Here is a 25,149-nt window from a genome sequence, read left to right on the forward strand (position 1 = left end):
ATAATGTAACTGAAGTCGACGTAGTTAGATCCACTTACAGCGGTGGCTACACTGCACTGTGTCAACAGGAAACCGTGTCCTGCTGACTTCCCTTATGCTTCTCGGGGAGGTGGATCGAGACACACAAGGATCGATCGCTGGATCCATCGCTGCCCGTCAATCCAGTGGGTAATGTAGACAAGCCCTAAGAAACAAACACAGTAGATGATCGTTACGATGCATAAAGCACGACAGGGGGCATGCTCCAAAGCTCCTTGACTCTAGTGGAATGGATCAAACCCCAGTGGGCAGAGGACTGGTTCATTAAAAACCAGTGCTAGAGTTTTATCACTATTTAAATACACTTCACTAGGAGGCAGATTTCTATGAAGAGAGATTAAATAAAATTATGCCAGAAGCCCAGCACTCATGAGCAACTCTGCAACAACAAACCAGCATGCATGCATGCAAGACAGAGACAAAAAAAATAAAAATAAAATAAATCAGCAGGGAAGAAATTTCAAGTTCAAGTTTCCAAGAGGTTACTGTTTAAAAAAAATATGAAAAATACCTTGACAGTATCTTTTAAAGTGTAATAGTTTTCTACTCTGAAGAATATAGTCTAGCTGAAATTAGTATAAATCTTGCACTATATTAAAGCATCAGAAGATGAGGGTAGCTATGGCAATTCAAGCACTTTATTAAACACCAGACAAATTGAAGAGTGCATTTCCTGCATTTTGAAAGAAATGAATGATATCTTCTGATTGGGGAATGCTAAGGGCAAAGGAAGCTGGCTGAAATGGTTTAAACAGTGCTGCAGTACATTTATCAGGACATTTCGTGCGGTTTTTCATGGGAAAATAGGGGGAAAGTGATTTTTATTGCTAAAATTAATTTTATTGCAGTACTAACTAACCCGCTTCCCCCCTGGAATCATACTTAGATAAAGAAAAATGACTAGGAATGTTCTTTCTCTGTGGTTTTTCAGAACTCATTTGTGCTATCAACAGCACAGTGCTACGTCTGAGCAATGCACTGCACCATTCTCCTGCCCAACAAACTACAGGGCTGCAAACAGATACATGAAGAATCTGATTCAGAAAAGTACATTTATATTTTCACTAGGTTTTATTTTTTAACATAAAACATCTTGAAAAATCTTTTAGGATTTAGCATTTATGAATGACTGGATTTTAAAAGAATTGTAATATTTTTCGGGTATTTCAGCTCTATGAGTTATTTCTTGTAGATTCAGATAATGACATTATAAATCTTTCTGTGGAGGCAATTACTAAGGCAGAAATGGCTTATTCCCCATTGGCTTTTAGGCTCAGCTTACTGACATATTACAAGCAGGCTTACCATGGTCATTAAAAACTGATCTGGGATTTATTGTACCTCTTTAAACTCTCAGTACTTTGAAAAGTATTGAACAGAAAGGAATACAAGGGGAAGTTACAAAGAGATCCAACAAGGCAATCAGGGGGAAAATAGACTTCATTTATCTCAGCCAGGCCCACTAAAACCACCTCAAAATATCTGAAGTTAAGCTTTGAGTCGTTAATACAGAACCCTCCCAATAGCAGCTAATCATATTGAGCGGAAATGCTTTTAAACAGAAACTTTTGGAATGTAACGGACATGAGTACAAGATTACAGGGCAGGAAAAAACCCAAGGTTTTAAGACTAACAGCAATGGCAAAATAGCTGCGCAATGTATTCGCTAGCCGTCCTCAATAGCACTTGGCAATAATCTTCAACTATAGCATCTTCCCTGGCATGTAATCTAGTCACTTGCAATGTGAGTGGAATCAAGCTTTCAGTGAGCTTTCTCCTTTTCATTTTAGAATTAGATCTAGATCCCTCATTAGCTTCCAGCTTTCAGACCAGACCCTTGTACCCTTTGGGATAATTCCTGTTGACAAATGGTGGCAGATGCAATCTGAGCAAATGGGTTACCACAGCACAAATGCACAGGGAAAAGGAGGTTGTTTGATAGCCTTGTACAAATGAATCTAAATAGAATGGTAATTGACCAAATCCATAGGAACATAGGAGTTGCCATTCAGGATCAGAACAGTGGTCCATCTAGTCCAGTATCCAGTTACTGGTGGCGGTCTGTACCAGATGCTTCTGAGTTTCACTGCCTTCCAGCCAAACTTGGGCTCCAGGTCCCCAGGGGTAGAAAGTCATCCTGGAGCAGATACAACCACAAGCTGCTCACAGACCCTGCTTCTCTCCCAGCAGCCAGGGGCTGTTGCAGAAGCTAGAAGGGCTAGGGCACTCAGAAGATGCTCTGACACCATTTCTACTTTTAGGGCTCCTGTGACGTCCAGGCCCGAGTTTAAAGCTCCACTCCAGTAGTGACATCTGAAGAAGTGAGGTTTTTACCCAGGAAGGCTTATGCCCAAATAAATCTGTTAGTCTTTAAGGTGCCATCGGACTCCTTGTTGTTTTTACTCCAGTAGTGAACAAACAACCACCCCTGTGCATGCAATTTATACCCTCCTGCAGCCACAGCTGAGAATCAAGCTCAAATTATGGAACAGAAACCCAGCAAGGGTGAAACAGAGACTTCTCTCCAGCCATGACAATGCTGAATATCCTAGTTGATGATATGACCCTTAGATACTATGGTTACTTGCATATTGTTATAGGTAAATAGTTAAACCTAGTCAGACGCATAAAGAATTTGTTGCCCTTAGCTCACCATCAAATCTCCATCTCTAATCCCCTCCAAAAACAATTCTGGAGCTCGGTCTGCTCCTTGCCATTTTATTACCATCTTTGGCCAAAATTTTCAAAAGTGGCTGGTGAATTTAAGTGCCCAATCTGAGAATTCTTAGAGGGACCTGATTTTCAGAGGATGGGCACTCAGCACTTTTCTGAAAATCATGCCTTTTTAAGGTGTCTGAAAGTTCGGCATGGAGGAACTGAGAAATCACTAGCGACTTTTGAAAATTTAGGCCATTAAATAACCATCTGTTCTATTTGCATGGCTCAGCCTGAATCTGAATTATACTAATATAATGCAGTATGCCAGCTTGGTCAAGATGCTTTTTAAGGAAGACATGTTTCAACCTAATGCCGGTTTCACACCTGAAACTGAATCGTTAGAGGCAGCCTCAAAAAACCTTTTTCTTTAAGTTTATATTTTACAGAGATCTGTCACTCTAAAATTCTCTTCACTTTTCACCAGGAATAAACCAACGTGTATTTGAAAATAATGATTTTAATTATAATTGGCATTTCTGAGCCTACAGCTAGTGCCAGTCACCTTAGAGAAAAGTGGTATTGCTCGTGACATTGGCAGGTTCAGAGAATTTCATCATTTTTTTCATTATTAATAAGAAAGACCAATTTCCAACTTTCTTCATTGCTGGATTAACTCAGGATAATTAGGTTTATGGGTCAGATCCAGAACTGGATCCTTCGTAGGGGCTGGTGTACCCCGTGTGGTGGAGTTCCTAAATAGCAACACACAGTGGGGTCAGAGGTGGGGTAGGGATGAGGTAGTACCTTCTAACCACCACGTCTCTCATCCATTTGCCTTGGGTACAGCACAGCTGAAGCTGGGCATTGACATAGGGTTTACAAAACTAATGGGGCTAGATTAATAAGGAAGGAAGGCAACTGATTATATATAATCATATATGGTAAAAAATGAAGAACATTTGTCAATTTCTGTTCTAAAGATGAATGTATGCATATTCCACTGAAGTCAACAGGAGATTCACAGGCACAACTGACTGCAGAATCTGGCACCATATATGTAAAATCTGGCTTTAGCATGTAGAATTAAACTAAAACGCTCTTTCCATTAAGACAAAGCTCAATCAGATCCACACTTCCTTCTTGGAATATACACTGCATTGATTTACACTTTAGTGGTAATAACTTTGGCTATTAGAGAGCTCTTACTATCCTTTTTTAAATTGGCTTCAAGCATTTGGAGAGTCGTTGTCAGGCCATCTAGAATGTAGATAAAGGGATCCCATGGCAGAGTAATATTCTGTATAAACTCTAGTTTAGGGATGATGATATATTTCCCATAACTCTTTCATTGTGGGCATTCCGATAACATGTGGACAAAGTGTTCCGGAATATATATTGCATCACCAGGCCCTTATCATTATTCAGAATGCCAGCAGAGTGAATTATGCTTGGAGTCAAGGAAATTTGCAATATAATTTTGTTGTTAGAGAAGACCTTAATCACCAGGTGATTTTTTTCACTGTTAGTGCAAATATTACCCCAGTCTTAGTCTGTCATTTGGGTGTCCATATCCAAGTCCCTGAGTTCTTTCCTTGTCCTTAAACAGGTAATATTATCCTGCTGAATTATTTTTAATCTATTTTCCCTAAAAAAAGCTATAAGTATTTATTATACTGCTCAGCCGGCTCACTCTGGATCATGAAAAACCTGTTTTATTGACACTGGCAGTACCTGATGCTCCAAAGAAAGAGGACAACACATGTAAATACACAAGTATACTAGAGAAAAAATGTGGTTCTGCTACCAGCTGGTGATTTTCTGTGCTGAAGCATCTGGGCTGACAATCTTTGTCATTTTGTCCTAGCTAGTGTCAGTTTAGAAATGCAGAGTCATATAAATGGCTAATTTTTTTTTGAAACTTACTAAATATGGTATTTTGCTTCAATAACAACATGTGATGGTGAGTTCTAGCTGTGCCATCCACCTCTATTTTAAGAGTAGTTACAAGTCATTGAATTATCTGGTTGGGTTCCTTTAGCACTTTTTCAACTAAAAGCTTAAAGGGATTTTGCTTTAATGTAAAAACTAAAAGGATTTTGCACTTCACAAGATGGCAATTGGAAGTTACTTTACGGCAGTCACTGAGGTTTTTCTCAGACAAACAGAAAGAGAAGGATAGTACCTCAAAGTGGGCACATGAGAGCTCTAATTCATATTTTATGTGTGTGTTGCTACTGAAGAAAAATAAGAGAGTAACTATAAAGCTCTCCCCTAGCATGATGCAGCCAGGAAAAATCAATTGTTCAAATAAAACAAATATCTTTTTCTTTTGTTCAGACACTTATAGGGAGATTGCATCATTCAAATGTGACTGGGTTGTAGACGCTCAGTTGGAAGTCAAAGATAATATACATACCTATAGGACAAGGATATTTGTATATATACAGATACATTGTATGCAGCAGGCTGAGTGCATTACTGCATTCTTGAAAAGGGGAAAAGACTTGTAACTCTACATGCTTGGATTTTATCTGTGTACGTATCTAGTTGTGGTGGGTTTTTTTCCCTCTTTTAATAATTTTTGCACCCCCATCCTCCTTTCTTATTTTCCACATGTCACGACACAAGTTGCCTTACCTGAGAGCCGGATTATAAATAAAGCAGCTTCACATGCAGACAAAAGAAATGGTTTCTATAGCAACAAAGACCACATGGAAGCTCCTGGAGCAGCTCCTCCCCTTTTCCAGGTTGCCTGTCTCATTGGCTCTTCTCTCATTGGCTTGCATGAAAAATCTGAGTGAAAGAGGGACATTGCTGCTCACAATTTTGTACAGATTGATCCTTCCGCAAACCTTTCAAACAAGTAAGTGCTTTCACTGTTATATCTTGGGCAATGTTTTGAAGAGTTTCTTCCAACCTTCACGTTTCATTAGTTAGATAGATTGAAATACCAGAGGATGGGTGAGGTATCCTCATAGTTTCTGAGTTAATAAGTTCTCCAAGGCTGCACACGCTCATAAAACTGGAGGAGACAGAGACGGAGAAGACATATCAAATCATAGTCCATCACCCTGCCCAAGCTGAATGTGCTCCAACAATATACCATACTGCATAGGGCTGGCCCGCTAAAGAAAGGAGTGTTGTTTTATTGCAGGATCTCCAAGTTATTCAGCGGAATTCACCCTGGTGGTCAGGAAATCTCCTGAAAGAGAGGTGGAATTTTACTGGCTCAGGGCTAATATAAGATCTATCAACTCTACAAAATCCTTCTTGCCCATTCACCTGGGGTGAGTGTACTTTTCTTTTGAAGGATCAGTAAAGTTACATGAGATTCTTCAGTATCTTTGGTCTTAGCCATGAGGGTAAAGAATAGGTGAGTAGTTTCCATGCTGTGGCATACAGACAAGTGACTTACCCAAAACCACACAACAGGCTGATCCAGAAACCAAACCAAGGAGTCCTGGCAGCTTATGTCTTACTCTAGCCCCAAGACAATCCCAGGCTGAATCCCAGTCCCACATTTACCAAAGGGCCCAGTGTTACTCTCCTGTAAGTGCCATTGGATGTTTCTCCCTTAGTATTTTGAATAATCATTTCCTTTGTTAAGTATCAGAGGGGTAGCCGTGTTAGTCTGGATCTGTAAAAAGTGACAAAGAGTCCTGTGGCACCTTATAGACTAACAGAAGTATTGGAGCATGAGCTTTCGTGGGTGAATACCCACTTCATTAGATGCATGTATTCACCCACGAAAGCTCATGTTCCAATACTTCTGTTAGTCTATAAGGTGCCACAGGACTCTTTGTTGCTATTTCCTGTGTTGTATCACTGATGTTCAGGATACCATCATTACTAACTAGTATGGTTAGAAATGCACTTGGCAGTACCCTGCCTGTATTTAGTAGCATACAATTTAAAAACACGTTACCCTCACATCTAACATTACATACAGGGATAACTTCCATGACTGATTCCAGTTATTCAAGGGTCCTTATGCATATTTTTGATAGAATGAATAACTCTTATTACCTGTCTGTGCTGTGACAACTGACCCTGCCAGGCCTATGTGTAAACTGGAGACACTGCACATGAAAAGTCTGAGGGTTCTTTCTGGCTTCTGGCTTCCCTCTACCTTGCAGAGTGCCAAATTGAGTCTCACTTGGCATAGCAGTGCAGGGATATAAGGCAGTGCAAGGTACCCAACTGAGCTGTTCCTCAGGTCTCTGTCTAACTTGAAAGCTTGTCTCTCTCCCCAGCAGAAGCTGGTCCAATAAAAGATATCATCTCACCCACCTTGTCTCTCTAATATGCTGGGTCCGACATGGCTACAACACCTCTGCATACAACAATGTGCAAATAGGCAGTCTCCTTCATCAATCATTCATATGAGGATACAGAGAAAGCTGCTTAAATATGGCTCACACTGGTTGATCCTCCTGATGATGGCATATCTAATACCCCAGATTTCTGGGCTTCTGCCTTGAAGTTGATACATTGAAGTGCTCAGTGAAAGAGCCCTGATACTATGCTCTTCTGCTGTCTGCAGCTTTACAGTCAGCTGGGAAGGAAATCATGGCAAAGAAATGGGTCTTACAAGTCTTTCTAAATGCAGCCCAGTGACTGCTTAACCATTTCTTTGCAGAGGTACAGGCCTGGTGGTAAAAAAAGCTGTGCTACTAGAACTCTTTAGGTAATAGGAAATGGACAATTTGAAATTGCTGTGGGCCAAGACAGGGATAATTTACCCCACTACTCCCCAAACTTGGAACTACCATAGGGAAAGAGTAGCACTAGCAGTTGCTCCATGGCATTCAAGTGTCAGGACGCAATAAGAGTCTCAGGCCTGGTCTACACTAGGGTGCGGGGTCGATGTAAGATATGCAACTTCAGCTACGTGCATAGCGTAGCTGAAGTCGAAGTATCTTATTTCGACTTACCTCACGTCCTCATGGCGCAGGATCGGCGGGCGCGGCTCCCCCTGTTGACTCCGCTTCCACCGCTCGCTCTGGTGGAGTTCCGGAGTCGACAGGAGCGCGTTCGGGGATCGATATGTCATGTCTAGATGAGATGCGATATATCGATCCCCGATAAACCGATCGCTACCCGCCGATCCGGCGGGCAGTGTAGACATACCCTCATACTCCATTAAGCAGCTACCGAGGGACACAGGAAAGAGAGTAACTCAAATATTAGTTTTGCCTTTAACGTATAAATAATGTATCAAAGTAAAAACTGGTTGAATGCCTGATGGTGAAGAAAATCCTGAATACAATGGGGAAAAAATTGTCCAGAAGGAGTGTATCTGTATACAAGTATCATCACTGTCCTGCTATCAAGGACAACAAGACTGATGGTGATCTACTGAGTAAGCGCTGCTTGTGCAAGACTCAGCTGCCTATGAGGTCCATGGAAATCACACATTTCCTCCAAACTTTCAGGACCTTTTAGTCAAGTTTCTGGAAACCTCTCTGATATCAGCCTATTTATCTATCTCATGCATTACTAATACACACATGTCCCTGCTATCTAGGCATTAGTACTGGGGTTTCAAAGGCATATGTTAGAGCAGAATTTAACCCTGTGGGACATTTTCTTTGGGGTAAGAAATCTTCCTTCATTCTATTGTCACTTTCTACTCTTGAACACTAATCTCCAACTCCTCTTTCCCCCCAAGATATAGAATAAATAGGAGGAAGAATGCTCATTTTATGCAATTTTCAGTAATACCATTGTGTAAAATGGCATTTTGATTTAAATGATGTAAAAAATGCGGAGGTATGGTATGTAGGGCATAAGTAACAACCAAATAGAGCCTTTATAATGCAATACTTTCTTCCTGACCCCAGTTCATTAGAGAAAACCAATGATTTAAACTACCTAGCTAACCTCTTCCAAAGCTATAGGATTATAAATCAGCCACGTGATTACCTGAAAGACTGCAGGGAGTTTGCTGTTAGACTATGCTACAGAGCTTGCAGGGGAAGAAAGTTCCTATTATAGGATCATGCAGTGGATGTCGGGGCTTGAAATTTCCACTTACACTACATTAGCTCCAGGCAGTTCATTTGCTAAAATAAAAGAAACAAAGTGTAAAATATTCACTGACTTGCTCAACAAAGCAATCAATGAGAGAGCGAGAGAGAGAGTGAATTCTCTGCCATCTTACTGTTGATAAATACCATTAGTACTTTAAAATTATCTCACCCATTCAGTTTAAATTTAAAAGTATTAGTAGTATTTATCAGTCTGTCTATCTATCTCCCTTTATTTTGTCTGTCTCTCTTGCTTCTATTTTGTGTGAAATTTCAAGAGATGAATCCCATTTTCTATTAATTCAATGGCTGTCATCTTGCATTACATCATGCAGCCCAGATCACAACAATGAAATCGTAGGGTTTAAATTAATAATATTGCAACCCATCACTTTGTAAAGCGTTGTACTCATCCATATCTAGCCAGCTCAGGTACCTTGCCTCCAGTCTGATGCCTTACACTGGTATCTTCTGGTAGATTTACACAAGTACAATTGCAAACAATCTCTAATTGGTAACTGAATACTCAGACTTCATGGTAGAAAGCATTAATTTAATTTTTGTTGAGATTTAACAAGACGTTTTTGCTTAAAAATAAAATAGTTGAAAAAGCTTCAGGGAATCGGAGATCTCTGTTCTCTGAGTGGCATTTTCCACACCTACAAATACATGCTGACAGATAAGTATATTGCATTACAATTGCCCTTACATACAATGTCAGCTAAAGCTACATAAAAGTCAGCATCTTGGTTCACTTATACATCATGCAATAGACTGTAGATTTGGGTAACTATTAAAAGTTCAGATTTAATTTTATTATAGCTGCTAATTCACAAGAGCTAAGAGGAAAATAAATAAATAAAAGGAAAGACTGGTGTGCAAGTAAATCATCAGAACTGCTACAAATTCAGGAAGGAATAAAACATTATGCCTAGAGGAAAATAAAACACAAGATCAAAAATACATCCTATCCAACATTTACTGTTGTTATTCAGGCATATCTCCTATTACATTTTGTCATGTAGAAACAAATCCACTAGTGGAAATCTACATTTTTATTTTGTGAACATTTCTAAAGGAAAGGATAAAATATATATATACCCATGTTTGTCATTGGACAGCAATAAACCTAAACTACATAAAATAGATGTACAGACAGGAATACCTATCTATTTTTCCCTCTTGCCTCAAAGCATATTAGAAACCATAGGAATATTCATAAGACTTTATATATCTATAAACATTTGGTAAACAGTTACACAGAGAATTTGTATATGGGATTCATTAAGGCAGTTGCCAATTGTCAAATTAGTTTCAGCCCAACCTGCTGAGTGTAAATGCAAATTTACCACCTTTGGAGCGGCTTCATTGTACAGCTATTGATTTCTGTTTGAATGGGATTTTAAAAAAAAGTTGTCTTTTGAAGCCTTGCTATCTGAGCATGGTTCCTTTGTCCAGGTGTCTTGGGGATCTCTTGCTGCAATTTTGATCTTTGTATTCCAAAAGCCTTGGAGAGTCAATTCAGGTAACTTAAAAGTGAGATATAATCAGAAAGGATTTGGAAATAAAGTCTTTGCCTTGTCACATTAATGCGGCCCTATCAAGTGGCAGTTTATCAAGAGGCAGCTCACAAGGTTTTAATGAGCATGCTGCCTGTTCTTGTACAATACTAATTAATCCCATTTTTTCACACTGGTGTGATTGCTTCATGAAACCCACATTGTTTTATGCTCAGCAGCAAAGCGGGCTCTCACTGATTAAATCTCCTTTCCAGAGCTGGAGCCTGACAACTGAATTATACCTTGCTCAAAATAATAATGGGTATCAGCTAATAAATACGGTTTAACACACACAAAACTATGCAGCCAAAATCACACCACAAAATAGGAGTTTGACTTATAGGCACAGCAGTGTTTCATTAAACATCTGTATTATAATTCACTGGTTTTCCAACTGATGTAATAACTTAATTGATGAGAACAAAGACAAGCTTATTTATTCACCCAATTGCTTGCTTCTTGACTAACGCTTTTCCTTGGTGTTATTGTGGAAATAAATATGCAATATTCTTTTTATAGAAGTCTAATTTAGGCCCTTTTTTCCCCCTATTGAGAAGTCAACATCACAATCCGTTTCTGACAAGTTCTTGCTGCAGTGAAGCAGACCGCATTATGATAAGACAGCATTGTGTTGTTTACCCTAATGTTCAGACATTCCAGCAAAGGTGAGAGAGGTGTGATGCTGCAGGCAGTTCATAATGAATAATTGTCTGCAAATTTACATTACAGGGTTCAAAAAGCGTGTTTTATCTCTTTTATTTCCTCCCTTTCCCCCCAACGATTTAAAGCTGCTCCCACCTAAGCCAGGGAACAGATCACTGCAAAGCACTAATGAGTGGGATGCCACTTCTCTTTTCTGCAAGGCCAAGCTGAATTAGGGTTGTTATGGATACAAAATGATTTTGGGGGAGGAAAAAGAAAAAGGATTTTGGTTGTTATTGACCAACTCAAAATACCAGAACTTCACTCTCACTCCCGTTGTGTTTGCAGCATGTCCCAGTCTAAAATGAGCTGAACCACTGACTGCTGTTGCTTAAGAACTTCCGAAAGGAAACTGCTTTGCCCTGAGTCAAGATTTTCCAAACTGGAAGAACTCCCTGCACCCAGTAAACCAGAAAAAAATATTAACCTTGAATTTAATATGGATTGATATATGCAGCTTTGGATGCACTGGGAGATGTTTATTATTTATCTCTCATTTATATAGAGCCAACGGCGTACCAGGCATTTTACAGTTCTGTCAAAGAAAAGGGGTGTGATCTTCAAACGGACTAAGTATTTACCTAATTTTGCTCCAATTGAAGTCAGTGGGAGTTCTACCCTGGCCTAAAAAGTTTACCATCTAAGTAATTTTCAGACAAAAAATAGTCTAGCAAAAAACAGTGCAACAGAGCCATGATGTTTTCTGTGCGTTGTTGACCCCACAATTTGTGTTTGGATAGGTTTTGTTTGGGGGATTTCAGTTTAATTATCTATCAGGAGAAGATGGAGTCATGGTGGCTTGAGTTAAGGAGAAGGTTTTCAGGTGGAGGGGGCAACATGGAAGGTGGTAGAGGATAGGAGTTGGAGAAAGATTCAAATAGAGATGGCTGAGCCATTTATTTTTAATTAGCCATTGAAATGAATTAGATGTCACCAAAAACCCAAGCAAGCAAAACCCAAAGAGTTTGAATCATTTTGACTAAAACTTCCTTCCCTTCTCAGTTGCTCAATATTCACTCTCTTGACTCTTATGATCTCATCATTTTACAAGTTAACTAGATATCAGGCTAAATCCTTGGAAGATGCAAACAGGCAACGTTCCATGAGGATCTGGCCCAGAGTCTTCCATTACAGATAATATCTGTATTTCTGAGTCACAGCTGTATGAAGGGAGAGCAAAGTATATGTAAAATTCCACCAAATCAGAAATCTCCTGTCACTCATGCCAGTTGTGGCATCTTACGCTCACTTTGTAATCACTGAGCCTGATTCTCCAGTGTATTTTGTGTAATCATTTTCACCTGCACAAAGCAAACAGGTGTCAATACTAACAAACCAGTGTGGTTCTGCACCCTATTTGTGCTTCCTTTTCACAGATGTCATTTACTACCCCAGGTGGAAGACAATGGAGAATCAAACCTTCTGTCCACATACACAAATGTCACAAGCATTTAATTTATACAGCAGATGAAAATATAACTAGCCCATAACCTAAATTCTGGTTCTTGATCTTGGGATCCTGGAATTGATATTTTACATGGAAAATTTGTCTTAGAAAAATTAACACATTCAGATATATATTAGAGAGTTCAGCCATATCCAAGAAAGAAAACATATCTCCATGTGTACATGACAAACATACCGCAATGTGTACATACACTCTCTCACTCACTCTCTCTCTCTCCCTTTCTTACTTAATTTATACTTTAAATTTAGAGATGTGCCTGCATCTTGCATTTTGGAACCGGATAGAAACTTCTTGAAAGTTCCAGGTGTGTGGACCCAGGCTTTTGGGGTTAGGTTCATTTCTACTTAAAATAGCTAATAAACGCTTCAGTATTTTCAGTAAAAGCTTCAGTATTTTCAGTATTTTTTCCTAATATTTTGTTTAGAAAACTCTCTTTCTCCTGCTAGAAAATCTAATTATTCAGTGACAGCAGTTGGCTGACTTGTGCACAACACAACATGCCAATTTTCAGTTGCTTACACAGTATCATAGAAACTGTTAGAAATTGTTTTGAAATCTGGCATACTTTTCAGTCATGCTAATTCCTACAAATGAGTCAAACCTTATTACATTTGGCTCAGCCACAAACTATTTGTGGTATGGAGTGGAAGGGAAATGACTTAGATTTCTCCCCCACCCCCAACACCACCACTTTGACAAGAATCCCCTATTTCAGTTTGAGAATGTTGTTTGTTGTCATATACAGAAAATATATGGATTTCCATTCTCAAAACCAATTAACAAAATAATTATTGTTTCATACTGTGTTTTAGAATATGAACTACCTAGTGCTGCATTTACAATAAGAAATTATATATGATTCAGTTATTATGTGACCATGATGCAATGAGGAGCCATTTCAGGATTCAGTTCAAGACAACTTTCAGATGTACTCCTTAAGATATCGTTTGAGATTTATGCTTGAAGTAAGACTTCCCTCTACCAATGTATGGTGGCTCCCAGTTTAACATCCTGATCCATTGTCTACTGAAGTCAATGGAAGTGTTTCCACTGAATTCAATGAAAATTGGATAAGATCCTGACTAAACATCCTTGAAGAGCACCAGATATGTCATGAAAAATGTTCTAAAACATTTTGGGCCAGATGTTCAGCTGGTGTAAATCCAGCCACTTCAATGGAGCTATGCTGATTTACACTAGGTGATCATCTGGCCCTCTATTTAGACACCATTCTAAATATACTGTATGTTCTTGATCCTGCAATCAATGTTCACTTAAAATTCCTGTTGATTTAAACAGGAGCTGAATACACCTCAGGTCTGGGCCAATATAACATATAGGGCTAGAGTTACAAAATGATGCTTGGCCAAATTAATCACACACTTGATGTTATTGCATGGACATTCTCCGTAGTTGCATTCATATGACAAGGTCATATCTTATTACAGGTAGGTATCTAATTTTGATAATCATGTACTGAAATTAGACACACAACTGCTGCTGAAAATTTGGTCCATGTTTTCTGCTTTTCTCTTTCTTTGTTCCGTATTACTCTGATGCTCATCAATGGCCCAGTGCAACTCCTTTTGAACCATATGAACGGCTTCACTTCCTTCAATAAAAAAAATATTTCTGTGGTGGTTTTTACTTTATGATTTAATGAAGCAATTTAAATGGAGGAAATTTTCATTGATTATGATATGTTTACTTTTTCCTACTGGCAAATGGCTATGACAGAGATATAAGCACAGAATACAGAAAAAAACAAAACAAAGCAATCTTCCCCCTTTCCCCTTCTCCCCCAGCAAAAAAACCCCAATAACACTTGTTTCCTGTATAAAATTACAGAAATAGTTAAAATCTTTAAAGTTTAGTGCAGCTCCATCTAGCTCTTTTTTATATTATCTGTGGGAAAATTGTTTTTTTTTTTTAAAAAAAAGACATGATGTGTTTGATAGACAGGTTAAAAATGTAAAAGGCCATTATTCAAATGTTTATGGATCCTTTTAGCTAATGGATTTAAATGTATACTTCTGCACTTGTCAACAAGATAATTCTACAAACATGGTAGGACTGTGTAGCTCAGTTCTGTCCTAGTCTTTTAGACCTCTGTTCTGCAAAGCAAACAAGTTTCTCCAGGGTAAAGTGAGTACACATGGTATCTTCACAGATCTTGGGTTTCCACTGTGTTTTCTTGAAGCTTTTGGAGTGGAAGAGGCAAACTATTTGGAGGTGTGATCTCATTTGTATACATAGGAAACTGACATTTAAAGGGTCTGGCCTAATTTAAATGCAGTGGTCTGTGTTTTCCAAGAGCATATTAGATTTTTTTATACTAGGCTGTAGAAGTAAAATTTTACTTTGGTTGATGTAAATAGTAAAGTTTTGTTGTTTCATTTTATATCTTTATAAAAGCTCCTCTGTCTGCAAGCCATACAAATACCTATGAATGACAGGTGAGCTAATCAGAAAATTTTGACATAAATGGAATTCAGATAAAACCAGAGAGAAAAATTGTCAAAATGTTTCATAATTTTTTGTTCAATTTTTCAGACAGTTGTACTGATGAACTGATGGGAATTCAGCCAGTAGAAAGCATAATCAGTTTATCAGCCACATTTCCAAAGATCCATGAATGGCGTGAGCCATGTATGAAGATTGCATACCCACTGAGTCTCCAAAACAGGACATTGAATCACACAAATAAATATTTCTGTGTCCACTCCCTAGCACTTACATAGCGCTCTTCATCCAAATATCTTAAAGTCCTGTAGAAATTAGGGTATGTATTATTATCTCTGTTTTACTGATATGGAAACTGAAGTACAGAGAGGTGAAATTACTTGCCCTTGGTCACACAGTAAACCTATGGAAAAGTAGGGAATGGAACTGGGCAAGAACAATTTACTGAGTATGAGATCACGTGACTGAGAAACATTAGTAGAGTTTCAGAGCTGAAAGATTTTATGGGCTAATATTACTAAGCCCTGGTCTACACTAAGGTCGGGGGTCGAACTAGAATTGCGCAGTTCAGCAAATAACGAGCTGGCTGTGAAACTACCCTAGTTCACTCACCACTTACTCCAGACGCCGCCGCGCGCAACTCCTCGGTCGTCTCGCGACTCGCCTCTCCTCAACTCCTCCTGAGTGCGGGAGTTCTTCGAACTTCGTCGGTCGATCGTCTATCGCGAGATCATCAGAGATGAGTTCGCAATCGTTGAAACTCCGCGCGAGCAGGTAAGTAGGTAAGTGTGTACTAAGAAGTTTAGAATAGCGTTGTTTACCTTGCGCCAGAACCTAATGATTACAATGTAACATATGCTATGTAGTATCAAGAATAATAGAGTCACATTTTAAACAAGATAATAATAATATTAACAAGCAGTATATGTGAGTGTTAGCAGAAGTTTATTGGCAAAGTTCATTTTCATCTCTTTCTGTTCCAGAAGGATATGCTGAACAGGGGGCTGCCATATATATAATATATTCTACCACTGTAAGGCATTGATAACAAGGTTGCATTCTATTAACACAAGTCTTCCATGAACCAACATGTACAGGACCATACAACCTCGGTGTAATGGGGATTGTTCATAAACAGAAGAGACTTGTAAACACCACTTATTTGAATTTTGTTTCACACCATTTATTTGTACAAATTAGCACATACCAAAGATCATTAGAAACTAATTCAGTACTGTGGGCCTGATTCTCCTCTTTATTCCATTGATTTTATGCCAGAGTAAACACAGTGAAGTAAATAGAGTTACACTGATGTAATATTGGTATAATGGACTAGAGACTGGAGTGTGGATCTCTTTTTTTAAAAAGCTCCATCATTTCTGTAGCCTTATTACTCCTTGCATATATTTAGGTGAAATCTCATTCAGATTGAAGTCAATGGGAGTTTTGCCCTTGAGACAGGATTTGATGTTGCAGTTAAGCACTCAGAGGTCACTACATTAAGGTTGCATACAGATCTGTCTTCTGCTGTGCCTGGTCAGTGTGATGTTCAAGTACTTACAAGTTTATTAAAATCAAACCCAATATTAAAGGTTGACTTTTTTTAAAAAGCACTACCTTTTATGGAGAATTACATCCACTGAAGTTTCAAAGTCAAAGCCACTCTGAGACTTCTGCACAAAACCTATCTACATGGCATTTCTGTGGCCCTCTATGTTGCACTATCTGAACACCTCAGATAAACAGCATCACACTGCAATGCCTAAATCAACTCTTTCTTCTGAAAACATTAATTACTGTTGTTCTAAAATCTGATATTTGTACACTCTTGTACACTATTTTATTTACTTTATTATTCATTTTAGCACAGCGTGCTTACTCTCCTATTCTTTTTACTTATGTTACCCACTTAAAACATTTCTCAAAAATTAATTTTAAAAAATAAAGAGCATAAAATGGGCAGAGTGGCTCAAAGATGGATTGACCACATTACTTGCATGAGGCAATGTAACAGTCAAATTATGTAAATTACCCCAAACAAGTGCTAATAAATCCTTCATGCCAGAGGTTGTAAAGTGTGGTTAGTGGTCCAAAGAGCACTTGCTGGTAGTCAGCAGAGAGCTGGTTGCACTCATAGTTCTGGCTCCACCTCTTAGTTTCCACTTGCTAATTTGGAGATAAGAATGCATTAAAATCCCATTGTGAATTGTCCATATATGTAATTGAAATAGGAGAGGTATTATGCAATCTGGAACAGGAAGGGATGTAGTCAGAACTGTATAAAGGCAGGGTGGATCATTAGATCTTAAACTAGTCTAATTTGGGGAGAAAAATTCCATGGGGGGGGGGAAGAGGAGGAGATATTTGCCTGGCACTTTTTGTTTTGTTTTAAATGGCAGCTGGTGGAAGCTGTGCAGAAGTTTGACATATCAGAAGAGCTTCTGCTGGATATGGGTAATAGGAAGAATGCAGGTGAGGCAGTCAAAGTTGCATGATCAATATATTTTGTTATATAGATATGATATTCCTCCACATACTTCCACCAGTATTCTACAATCATGACCAACTCAAGAAGCAAGTGTTTCTTCATTTTCCATGATCATTCACACCTTGGCCTCTCTTCTGAGTCTGCCAAGAATGGTGCCATCTCTGTGCTGGCTTGTCCATTGAAAACTGGACTGAGACCACTCAGTCATATCTCATAGATCAGTCATCAACCATTTGATGCCTGTGACTTTCTGTCAATACCATTCAGAGCTGTAATGATCTAATGGTGAAGTCCATCTGAAGAATAAGAATCTTGTGGTTGAAACACTATCATGGGACTCTGGAGAATGGATTTCAGTTCCTGATTCTGCTATAATTTTCTGTATATCTTTGGTCATTACTTAATCTCTTTGTGCCTCCATTCCCTATCTGTAAAATGGGGGTAAATAACACTTCCCAACCTTACAGAGACTTTGTGAGGTTAATTTCATCAATGTTTATGAAGCATTCAGTTACTATAATTATGGGGTCATACAATTAGAAAGACAGATTCTCTGAAACATCTGGTTCCTCAGAAAATGACATTTTAAAAAGCACTTACATAGCAACAGTTAAGGTGAATTTCTTCTGCTAGTGTTTAAAGTCTAAATTAGGAAAGACATCACTGTGTAAGAAAAATAAGCCTGAGTTATGAAATCTGGATTCAGATCAGGATCTGAATTTAGCAAAAGATCTGAGGTTCAGGCCACTCTCAGTTCTGTGGCCAGTGGCTATATTGCAGAGAGAGGAAGCATTTTTTTTTAACTAACTAAACACACAAATATAAAATCACTAGAAAATATATTCTAAAATTACAGGCCTGGTAACCTTAAAATTCCACCTGCGCTTCAAAAAATTTCCTGGTCTGTTGGGTGAATTCCCTTGAATATCGTGGAGTTTTGGTTGAACAAATCCCACCAAAAAGACACTCCCTTACTTTGGCTGGACATGCAGATATTTAAGGCTCCAGGACAGTGCTGGAAGCAACATGCCAGCAGATCCACTCGCTTATGGGTCTACCTGGATCGGAAATACCAAACATTTAAGATGTCTGGATAGTCTGGTTCTATTTGTTCTTCTCCATTCTCACAGCTTGTTTGAGATATACCTAGCACCTGACATGTTTGGGTGACCTTTCCTCCATTTTCTGCCCTGTATTTGAGAGCTGGAACATGGTAACTGCCCCTATTTTACCTGTAAAATATTAGCATAAGTAGGAAGAGAAGAAAGGAAAAAAACTCGCCTTAATACAGGCTGATGTGTGACTTTGCATAGCACTTTGAATGTTATTAAGTGTTTGAATTTCTTCCTGTGTCTTTTTAGCCTAGATGACTGTCTTTCTCTTTCACTGACAGCCTCTGCAGGACCAAATTGACAGCTCTTTAAAGCAGCCTGACGAAAAGCAGCATTAATTAAGTCATTGCCGGACTGTAATTGTGTTAAGAAGTAAAAATCTAATATGAGAAAAGGTTAGTGAGTCCTCTCTTGTGTCAGATTTTCTACTCTCTATGAATATTAATGTCCTTAATGAAGACAATCTTTGCCTCATCAAGCCGTTGTTCTGCATTCAGGTGCCAAATCCCTGCACCATTGATTTGTTTTTAAAGAACAAATATGTCAGGGGAGAGTGACTGTCCTGTTTCTTATCAACATCATAGAGAATGCTTTTGTATTCCTGGAAAGAGTTTATAGATTTTGTGTGCCATGTACAAGCAGCTTCTGTGATGGCAGAGGAGGGGTGGGGATGGGAATAATGCCGAGGTGGGGTAAACTAGTTTAAATAATTTAATAGAAGCATTACAATTTTATCGTGTTAGCTTTTGTGTGTGTGTTAGTAATGTCCACATATTAACAGTGTTCTGATCAGCAGTTTTAATGATAAAATATGAATTATCTCCAGAAAGAGTCCTGCAGTTTTAGCCCCAAAATGAAGAGCTCAGTGATAATAAGCTGAGCATCCCTTGCTGATTATCCCTCCCTCCTCCTTCTTCTCCTGATCAAGCAGATAATGATGATGGTGCTGATGAGTGATGACCCATTTTAAATAGGTTGGAGGCCCTTAGAAGTCTAATTCCTGCAAGGAATGTTTTGCACACTTCTCCCTCTCACCTAACCCCCATCTGACCCTTTTATATTTTGCCACTTCACTTGCTACTCTCCTCAAAGATTCTCAACTATGAAACAATTTTGCTTTATTAATTAATAAGCTTTCCTGATAATTCTGGCTAAAAACAGTTTTAAATTCTCCAATGAGTTTACAACAGACCTGTGGTATAAGGTTAGGATTTAGAACCTTGCAAGGAAAGGCAGAGATATTCTTCTGACTCTTATGCTGCAAGCCAGAACAGGTGAGACACATTAGTTTCAATTCTGGGCATGGAAAAGTCTATCTGTGCCCATGTGTCTGAAGGACAAGAGGGAATTAAACCCATGACTTTTCAAGTAGGAACCCTAGGAACAAGCCACACACAGTAGAAAATTTAGTTTGGGGCTTACATTTTGTTACTGAAATTGACTATAATCACAGGATGGAGATACATTTTGGTCAACTGAGTGTGTACTATGTTGAGGGAGTGTGGTGGGGCACTACCCCTTCAAAGAAAACTCTTTTAAAACTCATTTTTACACCAAACAGCATTAGCTACTTTGAGTATTTATTTGAGCCAGATTAAGTCTGCAATGAAACCTGCAGATTAGGGAATACTGTTATTATTCTATTAGCATTAAACATGTATACTGTGGTAGCACCCACTGGTCCCAAAATGATGGGCACTATACAAATACATGCAAAGAAACTATTTCTGTCCTAGCATGCTTAGGTAAAATCTTAGCAGAAATGAGATATTTCCATTTTTAAAAAAAGTAGGTAAATTTGGTACTTGCGGAAATGAAGACTCATTTCACCGGCTAAAGTGACGTATATTGCCGGCAGACACTGTGCATTCTGCCCACAAACCCTCATGTAAACTCCACCAGTGAACCTCATTCCTGAGCCACAACCAATACTCCTGCTAGGCCAAGATGTCTAGTTTTTCAGCATGGCTATACAAAAACTGAATACACAGATTGAAAAGTACCAAACTGTAAACACAGAATAGTATATTCTGCCATGACTCATGCCTGCTATCCCACTGGAATCAATGAGATTGCATGGATTTTGTGACTAAGAACAGACTTGACTCTTTAGAAGTCTGGATACAAGAAAAGTTCGCTGACCAGACAGTAACATCTGAAATTAGTGCAGTTACCCCTGCCCCACACTTAGAAAAAGAAATAGCAACTAGTAACTGTTGCTAAATATTAGTTTACGTTGGTCTTACTTAGGTCCCCCAAGTCAAACCCCAGGTACTGGAAGAGGCACTACCTGTATATTTATGTTTTAAAAGGATAATTCCTTTTAATATTGTACCTAACCTGTTCTTGCATCCACAGTGCCTTGAGGAGTTTTTTACATTAGCCAATAGCTCTCGGAGTTAAGAGCTTCTCCATGAGTCAAGATGATGCTTTTCCTTCCATAGCTCCAGGCCATTGTTTCTTTTCCAGCTTTCCCTGGAAACTAACTTTCCCCTGTTCAAAAACTAATTTCTAATTCACACCATAATATTTTCATCTCTAGGGTTAAGAGACTAATTTAGCCTTCATGCATATTTACTCTATTCTCTATGTAGTGACTATAAAGAAGAGTGTCAAGTTTAGAGGCGAGATGAACAAGGGTGATGTCATGGTGGGCATCTGCTATAGACGACCAGACCAGGAGGATGAGGTACATGAAGCTTTCTTCAGACAACTAACAGAAGTTTCCAGATCACAGGCCCTGGTTCCCATGGGGGATTTCAATCACCCTGACATCTGCTGGGAGAGCAATACAGCAGTGCACAGACAATCCCGGAAGTTTTTGGAGCATGTTGGGGACAACTTCCTGGTGCAAGTGCTGGAGGAACCAACTAGGGGCCGTGCTCCTATCAATCTTGTGCTCACAAACAGGGAAGAATTGGTATGGGAAGTAGAAGTGAGTGGCAACCTGGGCAGCAGTGACCATCAGATGGTTGAGTTCAGGATCCTGATGAAAGGAAGAAAGGAGAGCAGCAGAATATGGACCCTGGACTTCAGACTTTGACTCCCTCAGGGAACTGATGGGCAGGATCCCTGGGAGGCTAATATGAGGGGGAAAGGAGTCCAGGAGAGCTGGCTGTATTTTAAAGAAGCCTTATTGAGGGCACAGGAATAAACCATCCCGATGTGCAGAAAGAATAGCAAATATGGCATGCGACCAGCTTGGCTTAACAGAGAAATCTTCAGTGAGCTTAAACACAAAAAGGAAGCTTACAAGAAATGGAAACGTGGACAGATAACTAGGGAGGAGTATAAAAAAATATTGCTCAAGCATGCTGGGTGTAATCGGGAAGGCCAAAGCACAATTGGAGTTGCAACTAACAACTGGTTCAATTGATAAATGCTTCTCTATATGTAGACCTTTAAAAAAATAAGGTCTTTCTGCAGACATTAAAGTTTTCTGACCCTTATATCTACTTCTTTGCCCCGTATTTTTTCCCTCTATTACCTCTATAGGTAGGCAGCATGCTGGCTGGATGTTGCATGCCAGTCCGGAGGGGTGCTCACACACTGAGCTAATCAAAAAATTATTCACATTCTAAATACACATTAAATAATTAATATTGTAGATAACAAATGTATTATCACCATCTCTCAATCAAAAATAAGAAGACAGCTTCAATTGAGGGCCCTTTGGATGATACCAAAACCAGCCTGCCCATTCCTAGATGAAATTCTCCCCTCCCCCCTCCCAATAAAGGTGATTGACATAATGTTAAGAGGTATTATTTATGGAAGCATCCCAAAATGCCATATTTCATGCAGTATCAAATGTAAAAATACTGAAGAACATGGTGCAGTGACAGAGAGGGACTTAGTCTCCTCTCACACCACTTTTAAACTTCTGTGATACCACTGACTTGAATAGATTCACCTAAGAGAAGAATCAACTTCCAGGAACGCTGTTGAGTTGTCTGGGGAAACAGAGCGAAAAATAATTGTCACCACTCTACATCTACGTGATGGATCCAGTGAAAGACTCTAGAGGGTGGGGGGTGCACTGACCTGACTGAAAAAACATTTCTGTTCCTAAAAAGGGAACTTTTAAAAAACTGTTTTTTGTCATAACGGGAAACCATCAAAAACACTTGGCAAACTGCGGCTCTTGGGCTTCTGTTCCCCTTCCTTTGTTCTGTACATGCTTCCTGACTGCTCCCTGTGTAGAGCGTAATCCAGACATGCATCTGATATTTGGTGTTGCATCTTGTCAAGTACCAGCTATAGGCAGTCAGTCAGATTAAGTTAAAGCTTTGTGAAGAGACAAAAGATAATTCAAGCTTTGTGAACAGACAAAAGATAATTCAGAGGCTTCTTATTACTTCTGATCTCTGAGCTGTTCAAGGATCACAGTTTCCGGACTGCAATGGTCCTGGAAATTTTCAAAACAAAACCAGCTTCTGTGCAATGTACTCTACTTCATACCCGCACGCAGCACAGATTTTCATGTATTTTTCCTAAACCCCGCCCTCCCCCAACCCCCAAATGACACAACCTTCACGTGACTCAGATAGCCACTGATAGGAAAGGAAATTGCTAGATTTTCTTATATTTACCTGCAAGAACACAAAAACATCAAGCAATTCTGAGATTCAAATTCATCAAGTAAGACTCTATGTACCAGGCCAAGTTTTCAAAACATGGGCCTCTGTTTTTGTGGATAAACTTTGTGCCCACAGAATTTGCACTTGCATTTTTCTTCCTGCACTTGAGTAAAGGCACAAATCTGAGCACTTTTACATCCAACAACCCAAATGGGGGCATAAATCAAGTAGTAAAAGGTACAAATACTCTGTTTTGTGCTCACATTTGGCTTTATCTTGCAAGAGCTCAACTTCCCAGTTTAATTTAGTCACTTCTTTCATGTAAGGTATTGAATCAGCGGCATGGCAGAGAGTTTTCACTAGATTCCCGCTAATTGTAAAGCATATGTGTGTATAACCAAGAGAAAGAATTTTGTGCTGGCTAAAGTACTGGAGAACATGCTGTTTAGTCTAAACTCCTATACTTATGCAGAGAACAGATCTAGAAGCAGTGTAAGCGTCTCACATTTTATCCCATGAATGTGCTTCAATTCTGTCCCAGAAAGCCCACTTCTAGAGATTAGAGTGTACTGTGGATACTAGCACAATAAAGGGGTTTCCATGAAAGACCGAAGAAACGTAAGAGGTGTCTAAATGAACCTTGCTACTGGATTTTTCAGCCAGCTTAACTAGATACTGTAGTTATTTATTTATTTTTAGGGCAAAGCCTAATTTTGGCTTCCCAAAAGTACATCTTTTAGGCCCTGATTGATCAGATGCTATGGTGATGAGCACAGTATGAGAACCTACATAGAACAGAATAGAACAGAACCCCTCATGTGGCAAAACTTTAGGAGGCGGCTAAGTGGAAAGCAAATTCTGCAAGATTTTCTGACTCATGAAGGCACAAGTGATTTGTTTTTTGTGTTATGTCTGATTCCTGCCCAAATTCTACATCCTCATCAACACCTGGCACTCCTGAAATGAAAGCATGTATCATCCAGCAGCTTTGGAGCTTCTAGCCATTCTGGCACGTGGTATAGAAATTCCATGTTTTTCTGTCCTGCTAAGATGTTTCTTATCCCTAGCTCCATCAGGTCCATACCTCTGAACAAAGCAGCACAACAAGCAGTGAGGATGCAACTGAGGACACACATCCCTGAGTCTAGGAAAAATTTAGATAACGGCACAAATCAAGGCCATCTTTTTGTGTTAATTAACCCCCCAAAATGTTTTACTTTTAAAACAGAGGTTTCACCTGGAAATACTGAAATTGTTTTTATACTATGGTCACAATTTTCATCTTAAAAGTCAGGAACCTAAATCTGCGTATAGGCACATTGACAAAAATCATCTGAAGTGCTGAACTCCAATAAAGTCAATGGAAGCTGCAGGTTGCCACCACCTTTGAAAATCAAGCTACTTTTAAGGTGATGAAATATGTATGTCTACAATGCAAAACAAAAAAACCCACATCCCACTGCAGCGAGTCTCAGAGCCTGGATTTACAGACTCAGGCTCATGGGACTCGCACTGTGGCACTAAAATTAGCGGTATAGACATTCCTGCTGAAGCTGGAGCTTGGGCTCTGAAACCCAGTGAAGGAGGGTGGGTCTCCGAGCACATGCACCAGCCTGAGCCAGAACATCTCCATGGCTATTTTTAATACTATATCATGGCTCTCTTGAGCCAAAGCCAGTAGATCTGGGCTCTGAGCCATGATGACACAGGTTTTTTTTTGCCAATATAGGCATACCCAATATGGATTCAGGTGCCTGATTTTTAACCTAACACCCTCCCTATCTCGCAAGGTGTTCCCAGGGCTGGCCCTAGGTGTTCTGCCTCCCTGGGTGGGGAAAAAACAAAACAGCTGAGCCAAAAAACCTCCTCCTGATTAGATGCATTCCCCCCTAGATACTGATGTGGACCACTGCCCTGACTGCCCACCCCTAAGGGCTCCACATGGCGGCAGGGATCCATGTGGGGAAATTTGAAGTACCAGGTCGTAAGGTTGAAACTCTAGGCTTATTTTCCCCTATTACTTTTTAACCCAATAGTCAAAGAGTAAAAAG

At 39.3% G+C, this 25,149-nt stretch overlaps 2 long non-coding RNA genes across 2 annotated transcripts in view; one reads left to right on the forward strand and one right to left on the reverse strand.

Moving 5' to 3' along the window:
* Positions 1-25,149, reverse strand: part of LOC120379766 — a 117,693-nt gene that overhangs the window by 4,116 nt on the left and 88,428 nt on the right. Inside the window, exons 2-3 of the long non-coding RNA XR_005587569.1 lie at positions 5,335-5,490; positions 39-184 (exon numbers count right to left, since the gene is read on the reverse strand). This is a non-coding gene — a long non-coding RNA (uncharacterized LOC120379766). The remainder of the gene's footprint in view (positions 1-38; positions 185-5,334; positions 5,491-25,149) is intronic.
* On the forward strand, positions 5,107-21,227 carry LOC120379771. Its single transcript, XR_005587579.1, has 3 exons — positions 5,107-5,560; positions 18,800-18,913; positions 21,113-21,227. It is a non-coding gene; the product is annotated as an uncharacterized LOC120379771 (long non-coding RNA).

This window comes from Mauremys reevesii, linkage group 13 (assembly GCF_016161935.1).
Source record: "Mauremys reevesii isolate NIE-2019 linkage group 13, ASM1616193v1, whole genome shotgun sequence".
NCBI classification, from domain to species: domain Eukaryota; kingdom Metazoa; phylum Chordata; order Testudines; family Geoemydidae; genus Mauremys; species Mauremys reevesii.